The sequence below is a fragment of the Giraffa tippelskirchi genome, chromosome 7, assembly GCF_054371585.1.
Source record: "Giraffa tippelskirchi isolate mGirTip1 chromosome 7, T2T-mGirTip1v1.2.pri, whole genome shotgun sequence".
Classification (NCBI taxonomy): domain Eukaryota; kingdom Metazoa; phylum Chordata; class Mammalia; order Artiodactyla; family Giraffidae; genus Giraffa; species Giraffa tippelskirchi.
The window spans coordinates 9,428,877-9,443,233 of NC_137281.1; positions in this window are offsets into that span (position 1 = coordinate 9,428,877).

A 14,357-nucleotide genomic window follows, 5' to 3' on the forward strand; every position below is an offset into this window, starting at 1 on the left:
ATATCAAAATGCCACAATCAGGATAGCTTAAAACAATAGAAATATATTCATTCACTTTTCTGAGGCCAAAAGTCAGAAATCAATAGGGCCATGCTTCTGCAACTTCTAGGGGAAGTCATTCTTGCCTCCTTGCCTCTTCCTAGCTTTTGGCGATTTTTGAATTTGTATATATATATCTTTTATTTAGGCTGCACTGAGTCTTTGTCAAGGCGCATCAGATTTCTCGAGCTGTGGCACTCCAGGGCTTCTCTAGTTGCAGTGACGCCAGTTCAAATTCTGGATCGTAAAGATTCCCCTGGAGGAGAGCATGGCAACCCATTCCAGGATTCTTTCCTGGAGAACCTCACGGACAGAGGAGCTTGGCGGGCTATGATCCAAAGAGTCACACACGACTGAAGTGACTTAACATGCACGCTGCCGGCAAGTGGATCTTAGTTCTCCAACCAAGGACTGAATGTGCAGCCCCTGCATAGGAAGGCAGACTCTTAACCACTGGACCACCAGGGAAGTCTGCTTTCGGTGGTTTGCTGGCAAGCCTTGGCTTTCCTTGGCTTACAATTGCACAACTCTCATTTCTCCCTCTGTCACGTGTGCCTCAGTCTTGGTTCACATGACGGTCTTCTTACAGGACACCAGTCACATGGGATTCAGAGTCTGTTCTACTCCAGTAAGACTTCGTCTCAACTGATTCTGTCTGCAACCACTCTTTCCAAATAAGTTCACATTCTGAGCGACTGGGGATTATGACTTCAAGACTTCAATATATCATTTTGAGGGGAGGGACACATCTCCTAACAGGAAAAAACAGGGAGGGCTGGGGAGAAAGAGAGAGAGAGGGAATGATGATTTATACAAGGCGGAAAATTACAGGGATGCAGTTCTTAGTCCCGGTTTGCACCTCAACTATAAGCTTGAAATTATTTCAAAGTAAGAATTTAACCAGCACAGAGCGGATAGGATTTCAGAGAAGGGAAGGACAGCCAGATAAGGGCAGAGAAGCAGCTGTTTTGTTGACTTTACACAATGGAAGCCCCTGTATCTTGGTAAGAGTCACCCCGTTTGAGAAGTAGGGACAAGAATCAGATACAGAGGGTTGGAAGGGTGAGCGAAAGGTGTATTTGTCCAAACCCAGGAATGGTGGTTCTTTGAGGGTGTTTAAAACAGGGGAGGGACTTCCCTGGTGGTCCAGTGGTTAAGACACGGCACTTACTCTTCGAGGGGAGCAGGTTCGATCCTTGGTCAGGCAGCTAAGATCTCATGTGTCTCGGGGCATGCCAAAAAAAATTGTTTTTAAAGAGAAAGGGAGGTGGTAGCTGGAGGTGGGGGTCAGGAAGGGAGTCTCAAAAACAAAAAATGATGCAAGAGAGATTGTTAAACAGGTTAGCACAAGATGGAACCTTCCCCGAGTAGGAGAGATGGGACCCCATTGCAGAGAAGGGACTGGCTTTTGGTGGAAGTGTGGCCATTTCCTCCAAGAGCAGAAGAGAAAGACAAGTAAATGTTGGCAAAAGCAAATTTCAGGCTGAGAATCTAAAGAAGAAAATTTTGTTTTATTTTTAAACAAAAATTTATATTGTGCTCACACACCAGAACCTGTCCTAAGCATTTTGCAAATATGACTCGTTTTATTTGCAGAAAAAATCCTCAGAGAAAGGTATGGTTATAATTTCATCCCCATCTTGCAGATGAGAACACTGAGGCTCAGAGAAGGAAAGTGTCCTCCCCAGGGTCTCGCAGCTGGTAAGAGGCAAGTCTTCCCCGAGTTGGGTAGTTGGGCTGCAGAATCTGGACTCAAACCCTACCCCATAATACCTCTGCCTGTCTCACCTCTGTTCTTAATAAAGGAAGATGCGCGCTCAGCAAGTGGGGATTCGGGCTCGCTGGGGGCACTTGGAGGTTGGAGGACAGTGGAGAATCACCAGCCACGGTCTTGGAGAGGAAAACTTTCTAGAAAAACAGGAGAGTTACGCGTCTGAGGTTTGTGGTCCCCGGTTTTCTGTGAAATTGAGGAGGCTGGCTGTGGGAGTTCACCCTGCCTCGTGGCAGGCCATGGCATTTGGACGAGGAGCAGTGTCGGGGCTGGGGGGGGCCCTTCCCCAGGCCCCAGCCCATCTGCAAATCCTCTGTGCGCTCTGGGCCCTGGAATCTGGCGCTGTCTGGCCCGTTGGTCCTTCCAACCCGCCCACCTGGTGCCGTTGGAGCTGAGCTCTGAACGAGCACGTCCCCAGGCTGAGGGCGAGGGAAGGGCCTGGAAGGGTGTCCACAGGCCGAGGTCCAAGGGAAACAAGTTCCACTCCAGGAGCAGAGCCCACTGGCTGGGGGTGGGGAGCTGTGGGGACGAGGGAATGCAGGGCCCAGAATTTGGAAGCTTCATTTTGAACCCCTGGGACTGGGGAGGGGTGGGGATGAGGGGGGGACAGTGGGGACAGGAGTGGGGGTGGAGCTGTGGCAGGTCCCCTCCCACAGTTCTGGCAAGTAAGACAGGCCCGGGACTCTGGAGTCAGCCAGATGGGAGTTTGAATGTCAGTGCTGCGGATTGCATCCAAGTTTCTGGATGTAACTTGAGGCTCTGTGGAGGGCTGAATAATGTCCCCCAAAGCCAGTTGCTATGCTGATCCTGCAAGCGTGTCACTTCCTGTGGCAAAGGATTTCACAGATGTGACCAAGTTAAGGATCTTGAGATGGAGAGAGGAACCTAGATTACCCAGGTGGATACCCAACAGAATCGAGAAGATTCCTTGTAAAGAAAAGAGCGAGGCAGGAGGGTCAGAGTCAGAGAAGGAGGGAAGCCAAGTTTCAAGTGATGCAAGAAAGGGCCCTGGGCCAAGGAGTGCAGGCGGCCCCTGTACACTAGAAAAGGCAGGAAAAGTGATTGGTGCCCGGAGCTCCATAAGGAACACGGCCCTGCTGACCTGCACAGACTTCTCACCTCCAGGACTTAAGACAATGAATATGTGCTGTTTTAAGCTCCTGAGTTTGTGGTGATTTATTGTTGTTGTTATTCAGTTGCTCCTCGGGGTCCGACTCTTTGTTACCCCATGGACTATAGGATGCCAGGCTTCTCTGTCCTCTACTGACTCCTGGAGTTTGCTCAAATTCATGTCCATTGAATTGGTGATGCTGCCTAACCATCTCATTCTCTGCCACCTCCTTGCTTCTCCTTTTGCCTTCAATCTTTCCCAGCATCAGTGGCTTTTCCAATGAGCCAGCTCTTTGCATCAGGTGGCCAAAGTATTGGAGCTTTAGCTTCAGCATCAGTTCCTTTAATGAATTTACAGTAATTTCCTACTATAGCAGAAACTTGGAAGAGCAAGTTTATTCATCTCTCAGGACCTCAATTTCTCAGTCTGTAAATTGGGGATAACTGAGTCATCACAGCATTGTAATGAAGGTTTTTTTTTTTTTAAATAAACATTTAAATATATATGTGTGTGTGTATGCATATATGTGTGTGCTAAGGGGTTTCAGTTGTGTCCAACTCTTGGTGACCATATGGACTGTAGCCCACCAGGCTCCTCTGTCCATGAGATTCTCCAGGCAAGAATACTGGAGTGGGTAGCCATTCCCTTTTCCAGGGCATCTTCCTGCCAGGGATCAAACCCATGTCTCCTGCATTGCTGGCAGGTTCTTTACCGTCTGAGCCACCAGGGAAGCCTTTATATGTTTATTCAGCTGCACCAGGTCTTAGCTGCAACACACAGGATCTTTGTTGCTGCATGCAGGGTTTTTAGTTGTGACCCCTGGTCCCCCTGCATTGGGAGTATGGAATCTTAGTCACTGGACCATTAGGGATGTCCCTGTAGTAAAGGTGTGATGAATGGATACACTGGAGGTGCTTAGGGTGATCACCGACACACAGTAAGTGCACAATAAACAGAAGCTCTTTCTTCAAAATGGAGATCAACTATTTCTTTATTCAACTAATATTTATTCAGCATCTTCTACAATTCAGGCACTGTTCCAAGCGCTGGAGATGCATCATGAATGAGACAGGCAAATGCCCCAGGCCTTGGGGAGCTTCCATTCTAGAGAAGGAGAAAAAACAAAAGAATAAACTCTAGGGGCGATCAGATGGTGGTAAGTGCTGGTTAGCAAACAAATCAAGAAGAGGGACTGACAGAGCTGGGGGACTGGGTCGGGGAAACTTTGTGGAGAAAGGGCCATTTCAGTAGAGACCTAAAAGAGGTGAGAGAGCAAGTCTTGTGGAAATCAGGAAAGAATCTTGTCAGAAGGATTTGGCAAGTGCAAAGGCCCTGGGGCAGGAGTATGCCTGGAGTTTTCAAGAATAAAAAGTAAGAAGGCTAGTGTGGCTGGCAGTGAAAAGTAGGGGGAAATAGGGTCAGAGAGATGGTAGGTGGAGAAAAAGCAGATTATATGAAGCTTTGGGTCCAAGGCAAGTTCTATGAATTTAAAAAAATCTTTTGGCTGTGGCATGTGGGATCTTAGTTCCCCAACCAGGGATCTAATCTGCGTCCCCTGCATTGGAAGTGCAGAGTCTTAACCACTGGACCGTCTGGGAAGTCCCAAGGATTCTGGCTTTTATTGGGAGTGATCTAAGGAGAGACATAATCTGACTTCAGTTTTAAAGATTCCCTCTGGCTGCTGAGTGGGGAACACACTGCGAGGAATAAGAGTAAATCTGTGATCCCAGTCAAGCTACAGTCACAGGAATAATAATAGGATTTGTTGGAGTAATAAACGAGGCTGTGTTTGTAGAGCAGGTGCCTGGCACATATGTTAGACTCTAATTATTACTGTTGCATTATTATTGTTGTTGCTGTTATTTCTCCCTTGTCACAGAAAATTTCAGAGTCACATCTTACGATGGATTGTCCCCCAGGCTGCAAATCCTAGTCCCCAGAGAGAGGAATCATCCTTACCCCTCACAGAACCTTCTGTTTCCTTCTCTCACACTCCCTTATTCATCACAGTCATGACACTGGACTCCAGTGGTTACTATGGTAACCCAACAATTGTTCCCTGCCCCTTTCTTCACTCCCCACCTCTGATTTTGAGGCTGAAAGTCAGGGACTCATTTTTCCAGCATTCTTGACTTCTACTCATAGTCATGTGACACCATTATGGCCAAAGAGATGAAAGCAGAAGTCAGCTGGGAAGCTTCTGGTAAACCTTTGTGTCCCTGATAACAAAAATCTTCCTACCTTGATTGTAGATGTGATGGTCAGAGTTGTGGCAGCCATCCTGTGGTCATGAGACAACAGTCATGACCATGAAAGTCAACACTCTAACGGATGATGAGGCAGAAAGACCAAGAACCTGGGACATCAGATGTCATTGGACCAATACCTGAAACTACCTTCTTCCAGATTTTGTGTTATGTGAGAAAAATAAGTACCTATTTATTGATATCATCATTTCCTAGTATTTGCCATCAAGCACATTCTTTACTGAAGAGAAAATGGCCCAGAGAGCCATGGGCTGAAACTTAGCATTAGCCAGAGAGTTGTTGGAGGTGCTAGGACAGAAGTACAGGAGGGGGTGGGCTCTCAGACCTTAAGACCAGAGAGAGACAGCCTCAATTCTTCTTTGGAAAAAAAGAGAATTTGGGGAATGCGAACTTAGAATGCGCCAGGAGCTTCTCCTGAAAAACAAAAATTGGTCTCAGATTCAAAAGATAAAGCCAATAGGCAGAGACATGCAGAAAGGACAGAGTCAGAGACAGAACCATTGCATTCCCAGTTGTCCTAAAAGAGCCAATTCAGCTTTTTAAAAACAGAAGCCTGGGGTGGGAGGGAGATTTAAGAAAGAGGGAAAACGTGTATACTTACGGCTGATTCACTTCGTTGTATGGCAGAAACCAACACAACACTGTAAAGCAATTATCCTCCAGTTAAAAATTAAAAAACAGAATCCTAAGCTTCTGGACTAAAAGTAAAATAGCCTAGTAAATACAGCCTCTTAACTCAGTGCAGTCAGTACATAGGGGAAGATGTTTGCTATCAGTCTTCCCTGGAAAGAGACTCTATGAATTTGACACCAGAATCTACCTGTGACTTGTGGGTCCAGAGCTGGGAAAGGAATATGTATCTTTCTGTGAGGTAGACTTCACCTGGGTAAACCATAAACTTCATTTCTCCTGTTGTATAAGTCAGTCAGGGTAACATCAGCTGCTGTAACAAACAAACTCCAAAATGTCTAATGACTCAAACAATGTTAGGAATTTATTCTTGCTCATGTAAAGTCATGGTTGTTCTTCACTGCAGGTGATTTTCCTCAAGGTGTTCTCAAGGAACTCCAAGAACCGGAGTTCCTTCCACCTTCTGGCTCCCCCATGTTCAACATTTGGCTTCTGAGGTTCTGGGGGTCATCTTTGTTCCAGCTGGCTTGAAAGAGGAAAAGATTTATAAAATCATGGACAAAGGTTTAAATTCCCTTCCATTCATGTCCCGTGGCTTAGAACTCAGTCATGTGGTCACACTTAAATGCAAAGGAGGCTAGGAAAGCGTCTTCCAGAGGTGTGCACAGCAAAAGAAGGAATTGGTTTTGCAGAACTACTAGGAATGTGTGTCATGCTGCACAATCCTAAAACAATAATATAAAACACAATTACAGATAATACAATAATGATGATAATGTGGTGAAATGGGATGTTGGTCTAGCTAGCATCCCTTTTAGAGCCACTACCTTCATGGTCCTCAGGAAATCATGCCTCTCTCCATCTCCTCCCTGTTATTCCCACAGCATGAACTCTATATCTCGTCCCAGGGTCAGCACACGACCCACTCAGTCAAGAACAGCTCAACCTGGGACTTTTCCTAGAGTGACTCAGAGAGGGGTCTCTCTTTCCTCTTTCCCCTGGATGAATTCGGGAGGACAGAAGCCCAGAGTTGCTGGAACTGTGCTATGAATACAGCCAACACCCAAAAAACTCTAGAGACAGAGAGAGACTGATTCTCTGAGGCCATTGCTCAGTGCCTGGATTCTGCCATCCTGAAATCAAACTATCCTTGAATTATGTTAGCCAAAAAAATTCCTTTGTAGTGAAAGTCACTCAGTTGTGTCCAACTGTTTGTGACCTCGTGGACTATACAGTCCATGGAATTCTCTAGGCCAGAATACTGGAGTGGGTAGACTTTCCCTTCTCCAGGGGATCTTCTCAACCCAGGTCTCCCGAGTTGCAGGTGGATTCTTTACCAACTGAGCCACAAGGGAAGCCCAAGTATACTGGAGTGGGTAGCCTATCCCTTCTCCAGTAGATCTTCCCAACCCAGGAATTGAGCCAGGGTCTCCTGCATTTCAGGTGGATTCTTTACCAACTGAGCTATCAGGGAAACCGAAAAGTCCCTTTGTAAGAAAATTTTATTTTATGTAAGCCAGTTTGAACTGTGGTTCTGTTATTTGCAATGGACTGATATGGTATGGACCTAACAGAAGCAGAAGATATTAAGAAGAGGTGGCAACAATACACAGAAGAACTGTACAAAAAAGATCTTCATGACCCAGATAATCACAATGGTGTGATCACTCACCTAGAGCCAGACATCCTGGAATGTGAAGTCAAGTGGGCCTTAGAAAGCATCACTACGAACAAAGCTAGTGGAGGTGATGGAATTCCATTTGAGCTATTTCAAATCCTGAAAGATGATGCTGTGAAAGTGCTGCACTCAATATGCCAGCAAATCTGGAAAACTCAGCAGTGGCCACAGGACTGGAAAAGGTCAGTTTTCATTCCAATCCCAAAGAAAGACAATGCCAAAGAATGCTCAAACTACCGCACAATTGCACTCATCTCACACCCTAGTAAAGTAATGCTCAAAATTCTCTAAGTCAGGCTTCAGCAATACGTGAACCGTGAACTTCCAGATGTTCAAGCTGGTTTTAGAAAAGGCAAAGGAACCAGAGATCAAATTGCTAAGATCTGCTGGATCATCGAAAAAGCAAGAGAGTTCCAGAAAAACATCTATTTCTACTTTATTGACTATGCCAAAGCCTTTGACTGTGTGGATCACAATAAACTGTGGAAAATTCTGAAAGAGATGGGAATACCAGACCATCTGACCTGTTTCTTGAGAAACCTGTATGCAGGTCAGGAAGCAACAGTTAGAACTGGACATGGAACAACAGACTGGTTCCAAATAGGAAAAGGAGTACGTCAAGGCTGTATATTGTCACCCTGCTTATTTAACTTATATGCAGAGTACCTCATGAGAAATGCTGGGCTTGGAGAAACACAAGCTGGAATCAAGATTGCCAGGAGAAATATCAATAACCTCAGATATGCGGATGACACCACCCTTATGGCAGAAAGTGAAGAAGAACTAAAGAGCCTCTTGATGAAGGTGAAAGAGGAGAGTGAAAAAGTTGGCTTAAAGCTCAACGTTCAGAAAACTAAGATCATGGCATCTGGTCCCATCACTTCATGGGAAATAGATGGGAAAACAGTGGAAACAGTGTCAGGCTTTATTTTTTTGGGCTCCAAAATCACTGCTGATGGTGATTGCAGCCATGAAATTAAAAGACGCTTGCTCCTTGGAAGGAAGGTTATGGCCAACCTAGATAGCATATTTAAAAGCAGAGACATTACTTTGCCAGCAAAGGTCCGTCTAGTCAAGGCTATGGTTTTTCCAGTAGTCATGTATGGATGTGAGAGTTGGACGGTGAAGAAAGCTGAGCGCCAATGAATTGATGCTTTTGAACTGTAGAGTTGGAGAAGACTCTTGAGAGTCCCTTGGACTGCAAGGAGATCCAATCAATCCATCCTAAAAGAGATCAATCCTGGGTGTTCATTGCAAGGACTGATGTTGAAGCTGAAACTCCAATACTTTGGCCACCTCATGCGAAGGGTTGACTCATTGGAAAAGACCCTGATGCTGGGTAGGATTGGGGGCAGGAGGAGAAGGGGACGACAGAGGATGAGATGGCTGGATGGCATCACCGACTTGATGGACGTGGGTTTGGGAAGACTCCGGGAGTTGGTGATGGACAGGGAGGCCTGGCGTGCTGCGATTCATGGGGTCGCAAAGAGTCAGACACGACTGAGTGACTGAACTGAACTGATGTCCATTTAATTCCCAGGTGGCTCAGCAGTAAAGAATCTGCCTGACAATTTGGGAGACTTGGGTTCCATCCCTGGGTTGGGAAGATCCCCTAGGGAGAAAGAAATGGCAACCCACTCCACTATTCTTGCCTGGGAAATCCCATGGACAGAGGAGCCTGGTGGGCTACAGTCCACGAGGTCACAAAAAAGTAGGACACAGTTGAGTGACTGAGCAGGCATGCATGCAATAAAACTACTGGCACTCTCAATATTACTCTAATTATAATAATTAAAAGTTAAAGGGACTTCCCTGATGTCCAGTGGTTAAGAATTCACCTTCCAATGCAGGGGACTTGAGTTCATTTCCTGCTCAGGGAACTAAGATTCTATATCTGCATGTGTGCTAAGTCACTTCAGTCTTGTCCAACTCTGTGCGACCCTATGGACTATAGCCCGCCAGGCTCCTCTGTCCATGGCATTCTCTAGGCAAGAATACTGGAGTGGGTTGCCATGCCCACCTCCAGGGGATCTTCCGGATGCAGGGATGGAACCTGTGCCTGTTAATGTCTCTTACCTTGGCAGGCGGGTTCTTTACCACTAGCGCCACCTGGGAAGCCCCAAGATCCCACATACCAAGGGACAACTAAGCGCATGCACCACAACTAGAGAGTCCACGTGCTGCAACTCCTGAGCCTGTGTGCGCTAGAGCCTTGGAGTCACAAAGATTCAACACAGCCTAAAGAAACAGAAATAAATAAATGTAAAAAAAAAGTAGATGGATTCTGGGTCCATCTGGAAAGTGGAACTGCTAATATTTCTTAACAGATCCTGTGTGATATATAGCATACACAAAGATGGTTGTGTATGTATGCAATGGTTCTGTCTCTGACTCTGTCCTTTCCTTACCACACACACGTATACACAAACACACATGTATCACACCAACATAAATGCATACAGTTGAACACACATTTGCGCACATATACATGTGTACATATCCAACCATGTATATACATAAGAATACACATAAATACATATGCATCTATATACACACACACAAAAATATACATACACTTACACACATGTACATACGATGTATGGACATAGACACGTGTACATTCACACCAGTACACACAGGCACACACACACACACACAGATGTGCTGGGATATTCATAAACATTTCTTAAGGAAAAATGAGAACGTGTTATGGTCGTTGGCTTCAGGGGAGGCAGAGGAGAAGGGTGATGGGGTGGGTGCTTTCTATTTTCAATTTTGCACTGCTTGAATGTCTAACACTGTGCTTACCTTATTTTTAAATGTCCACAGGGGCTATTTCAGCAGTGGGTTAACGGGTCATTTCTCATTTTCTTCTTTATATGGTTCCTTATTAAATAAAAACCAAACCACCACAACCTAAAAATAAAATGTGTTGGAAGCCAAGACCATATTATTGGCAGCAGCCACAGTGATTCTCTTTTCTTTCTTTTTTTTCCCTCTTCCTTTTTCTGCATCTCTGATTGCTCTTGTAAATCTGTCACTGAATAAAACACTTTCAGCCATATCAGAACAGCCCAGTACCGGCACACCCGTGCCTGTGAGATTGTTTAATCCAGCAGCTGCCACCTCTCACATTCCTCAGGCTCCAAAAACTGACAAGAGCATCTGCTAAGGATTTATTCAGCCTTGTGACCTAAGAACTTGGTAACAAATGCCTGGGTAACAAGTTTGAGCACAATGGTTTTCTATTCTAGATGGCTTCAGGTTGGCAAGTTCAGAGTATTTTGCTTGTGAGTTTCTCATTTGCAGTAAGAAACGACGAGTTTCACAATTCTGCTCAGAAACAAACAAAAACCAAGAAAACCTCACCCCACTGCACCACTTTGACTCCTTCTGGATCTGCGTTACCAATATTAGAAATGACAAGAGTTTCACAATTTGATCAGAAATTAAAAAAAAAATTCCCCCCCCATACCACTTTGAATCCTTCCGGATCTGTATAACAGAGATTAGAACTGACAGCTGTTTAAAAAATTGTTAACAACAACAACAAAGAAAATTGTTATCAGAGCTGGGACATTGTTGAAAAGCAAGTTGAGACCAGCTCATTTAACAACCATGAAAATGTTAAAAAAAAAAAAAAAATGAATGAGTTTTGGAAATGGAGGAAGGAAGAAAAAACACATCAGTGGAATGATTTCCAATCTATGCATTCAGTCTGTCAGTCAGCTTTTTAGACTTCGTGATTCTTTGATCGTATCCAAGCTTTAAAATTCAAATGTATCATTTGCCCCTCATAGCTTCTGAGTCCTGTTTTTCTGCTTAGAAAAAGGTTTCTCCAACGTCTAAGTGCATGTTTTGTTTTCTTCTAAGTGCATGTTTTGATTCACCATTTTCTTTTTTTTTTTTGTGGAGTGCTTGATGGCTTCGTGGTTAGCCTTTCAATTTTGGATCCAGTGAAAAGAACACAGAAATCTAGCTTTTAGCCCCTCAGTCTCCAAAGAAAGGTTTGGACGCTTGGTTCTTATCTTGCCTGCTGAATCGCAACACTGCCTTCTTCAAAACTGAAAATCTGGTACCTGTGGGCCCCGAGTGGTTAGGATGATTACCCATTGATGACCCATTTTATTATCTGATAGGGCTTAATCTTGCCTCCCCCATGCATTTTGCTTCTTCAAAACTTATCTGTTACTCTTGTATGGTAACAATTTTCGACGGTTTATCTAGCAAGCATATGTCAATTTTCAGGTGGTGAACAGTGGGGAACTTTCATTTTAGAGTCAATAAGAATCTCAGCTGTTCCCATTGCTTAGCCTGAACGTCAAAGTCATGGGGAGGCACCCAGCTCATGTCCCCCACGGCACGTGATCACAAGTCAGTTGTTACACATTCACTGGCTGTTATAGAATTATTACTCAGGGGTTGGAACCTTCTCCAGGACGGCCGTGCCCGAGGTTTACTTGTCATGGAGTTGAGCGTGACAAGGCATGTGCTTTGTGGAAATAGTTAGTGGAGTTTTGCAGGCACGGACCTGCCCAGACCAAAACGTTTAAAAACTAACCAGCATCCACAAGGATACACCTTCCAAGACAAAGACGCTTTATAAGAAGTGCAAATATTTGTCCATAAAATGGTAGGAAATGCTGGCAATAACAACATAAAAATCTGGCTAACTTAGCAATATCTGTAAATGTGGTTTGGGGGTAATTTCACTTTTTTTTTTTTTAAGTACAGTGTTGCCTTTCTCTGAGGAATCACCATGACAGCTGGGACCCTGGACACATACAGTAAGTCCCCTACATATCAACAAGTTCCATTCTGAGATCGCGTTCTTAAGTCCAACAAAGATAGTCCACGTACCCAACGAATACAATCTACTGTATAGTACTATACTATAATAGGTTTATAATACTTTTGCACAAATAATGCATAAAAAAAGCACAAAAATAAAGAAAACATTTTTAATCTTACAGCACAGTACCTTGAAAAGTACAATAGTACAGTACAGCAGCTGGTATACAGGTGCTAGCGTTGAGTGAACAAACAAGAAGAGTTACTGACTGGAGGAGGGAGGGGAGGTGGGAGAGGGTAGAGCTGAAGCGTCGTCAGCAATAGGAGATGGAGGGCAAGGTGCGATTTCACACACACCTGACATTGATGGGACACATGTTGGGACACGCATCTTTGAAAGTTTGCAACTTGAAGGTTTGTGTATAGGGAACTTACTGTATTCTAAAAAACTGATTGCTCAGTACAGTGGGGCTCAGTTTTGTGTGCTTCCTGCACCACCCCACTTCCATTTTGTTCCAACCAACCATACCCCCGAATTTCTCCATAAACTTCCTGTCCACAAGGTTCCACCCTTGGAGGGTGTGATGGATTCTGTGTGTTCGAGGTCAGTGCCGTTGTCTACTACATGAAGAAGAGGACTTTTCCAGGGGGCAAATGTGTGACGCTGGCGGAACTCACCATTGTCTACACCCCGGTGTGGCTTTATACACAGGTTCTGGAACCTTCTTTCCATCAGGTCTTCCTTAATACCAACTGCAGTTTCCTCACCTGCATGAACCAGCCCCAGTTCCAGGCTGTTTCGGAGGAGGTGAAACTCTGTGAGAAAATGACCCAATGTGGTGCTAAAAAGTTTGTAGGACATGAAAATGTTAGTCGCTCAGTTGTGTCTGACTCTTTGTGACCCCTTGGACTGTAGCCCGCCAGGCTCCTCTGTCCATGGGATTCCCCAGGCAAGAATACTGGAGTGGGTTTCCATGCCCTCCTCCAAGGGATCTTCCTGACCCAGGGATTGAACCAAGGTCTCCTGCATTGTAGGTGGATTCTTTACCGTCTGAGCCACCAGGGAAGCCCCCTGAAGGAGTTACCACAGGATATATTTAAGACGACGTTGCAGGAGAAAACTGCTAGCAGCAGGTTCCCTGGGACCCCAGACAAAAGTCATTTTGAACATTTGACAGCCGTTGCCAAATGGCCTTTAAACCAGTTCACACTCCCAATAATAGTGAGTGACACTGTTTCATCACACCCTGGCCAGCACTGGCTATTACACAACTTTTGAACATTTGTCAGTCAGATACGTGGACAAAGGAATGTCTTGGTTGTTTTCTAGACTCTTGGCTCTATTCCATTGATCTCTCGGGTCATCCTTATCTCAGTCTATTCTCATCTCATGACTGTTTCTTTAGCTGGGCTTCCCAGGTGGCTACTGCAGGAGAATCAAGAGCTGCAGGTTCCATCCCTGGGTCAGGAAGATTCCCTGGAAGAAGGAATGGCAACTCACTCCAGTATTCTTGCCTGAGAAATCCCATGGATGGAGGAGCCTGGCGGGCTATAGTCCATGGGGTCGCAAAGAGTCCGACATGACTGATCAAGCATACACTCTTTCTTTAAGTGTGATGTTGAGCCTCTTTTTATGTGTTTAACTGTGGACGCTTGTTTTTCAATAAACTTCCAATTCGAGGTTCTTGCCTATTTTTCTAACTGTTCTTTCTCGCGATCATTTATTGAGCACGAAAAGGGAGGCACGGAATCTCTATTTTTCCCCAATTTGTCACTACCTTTTGACTTTATGTTACTTTTTTTTTTCCTCAGGTAAAAACTTTAACTTTTCTGTTAGTCACAATGGTGAAGAAGCAGGCTTTCTTTGATGGTTTTGGGTTACAGGAGACTGGAGCCCCTCATTGGGTCTCAGGGGTGCCTACATTTAAGTAAGATCTTTGCCTTTTGCAAGTCCACTCAGCTTTGACAGTCTTCCTCCCCTCCAGATGATGTGGATAAAAGGGAACCCTCCTACATGGTTCGTGGGAACGTAAACTGCTGCAGCCATTGTGGAGAGCAGTATGGAGGTTC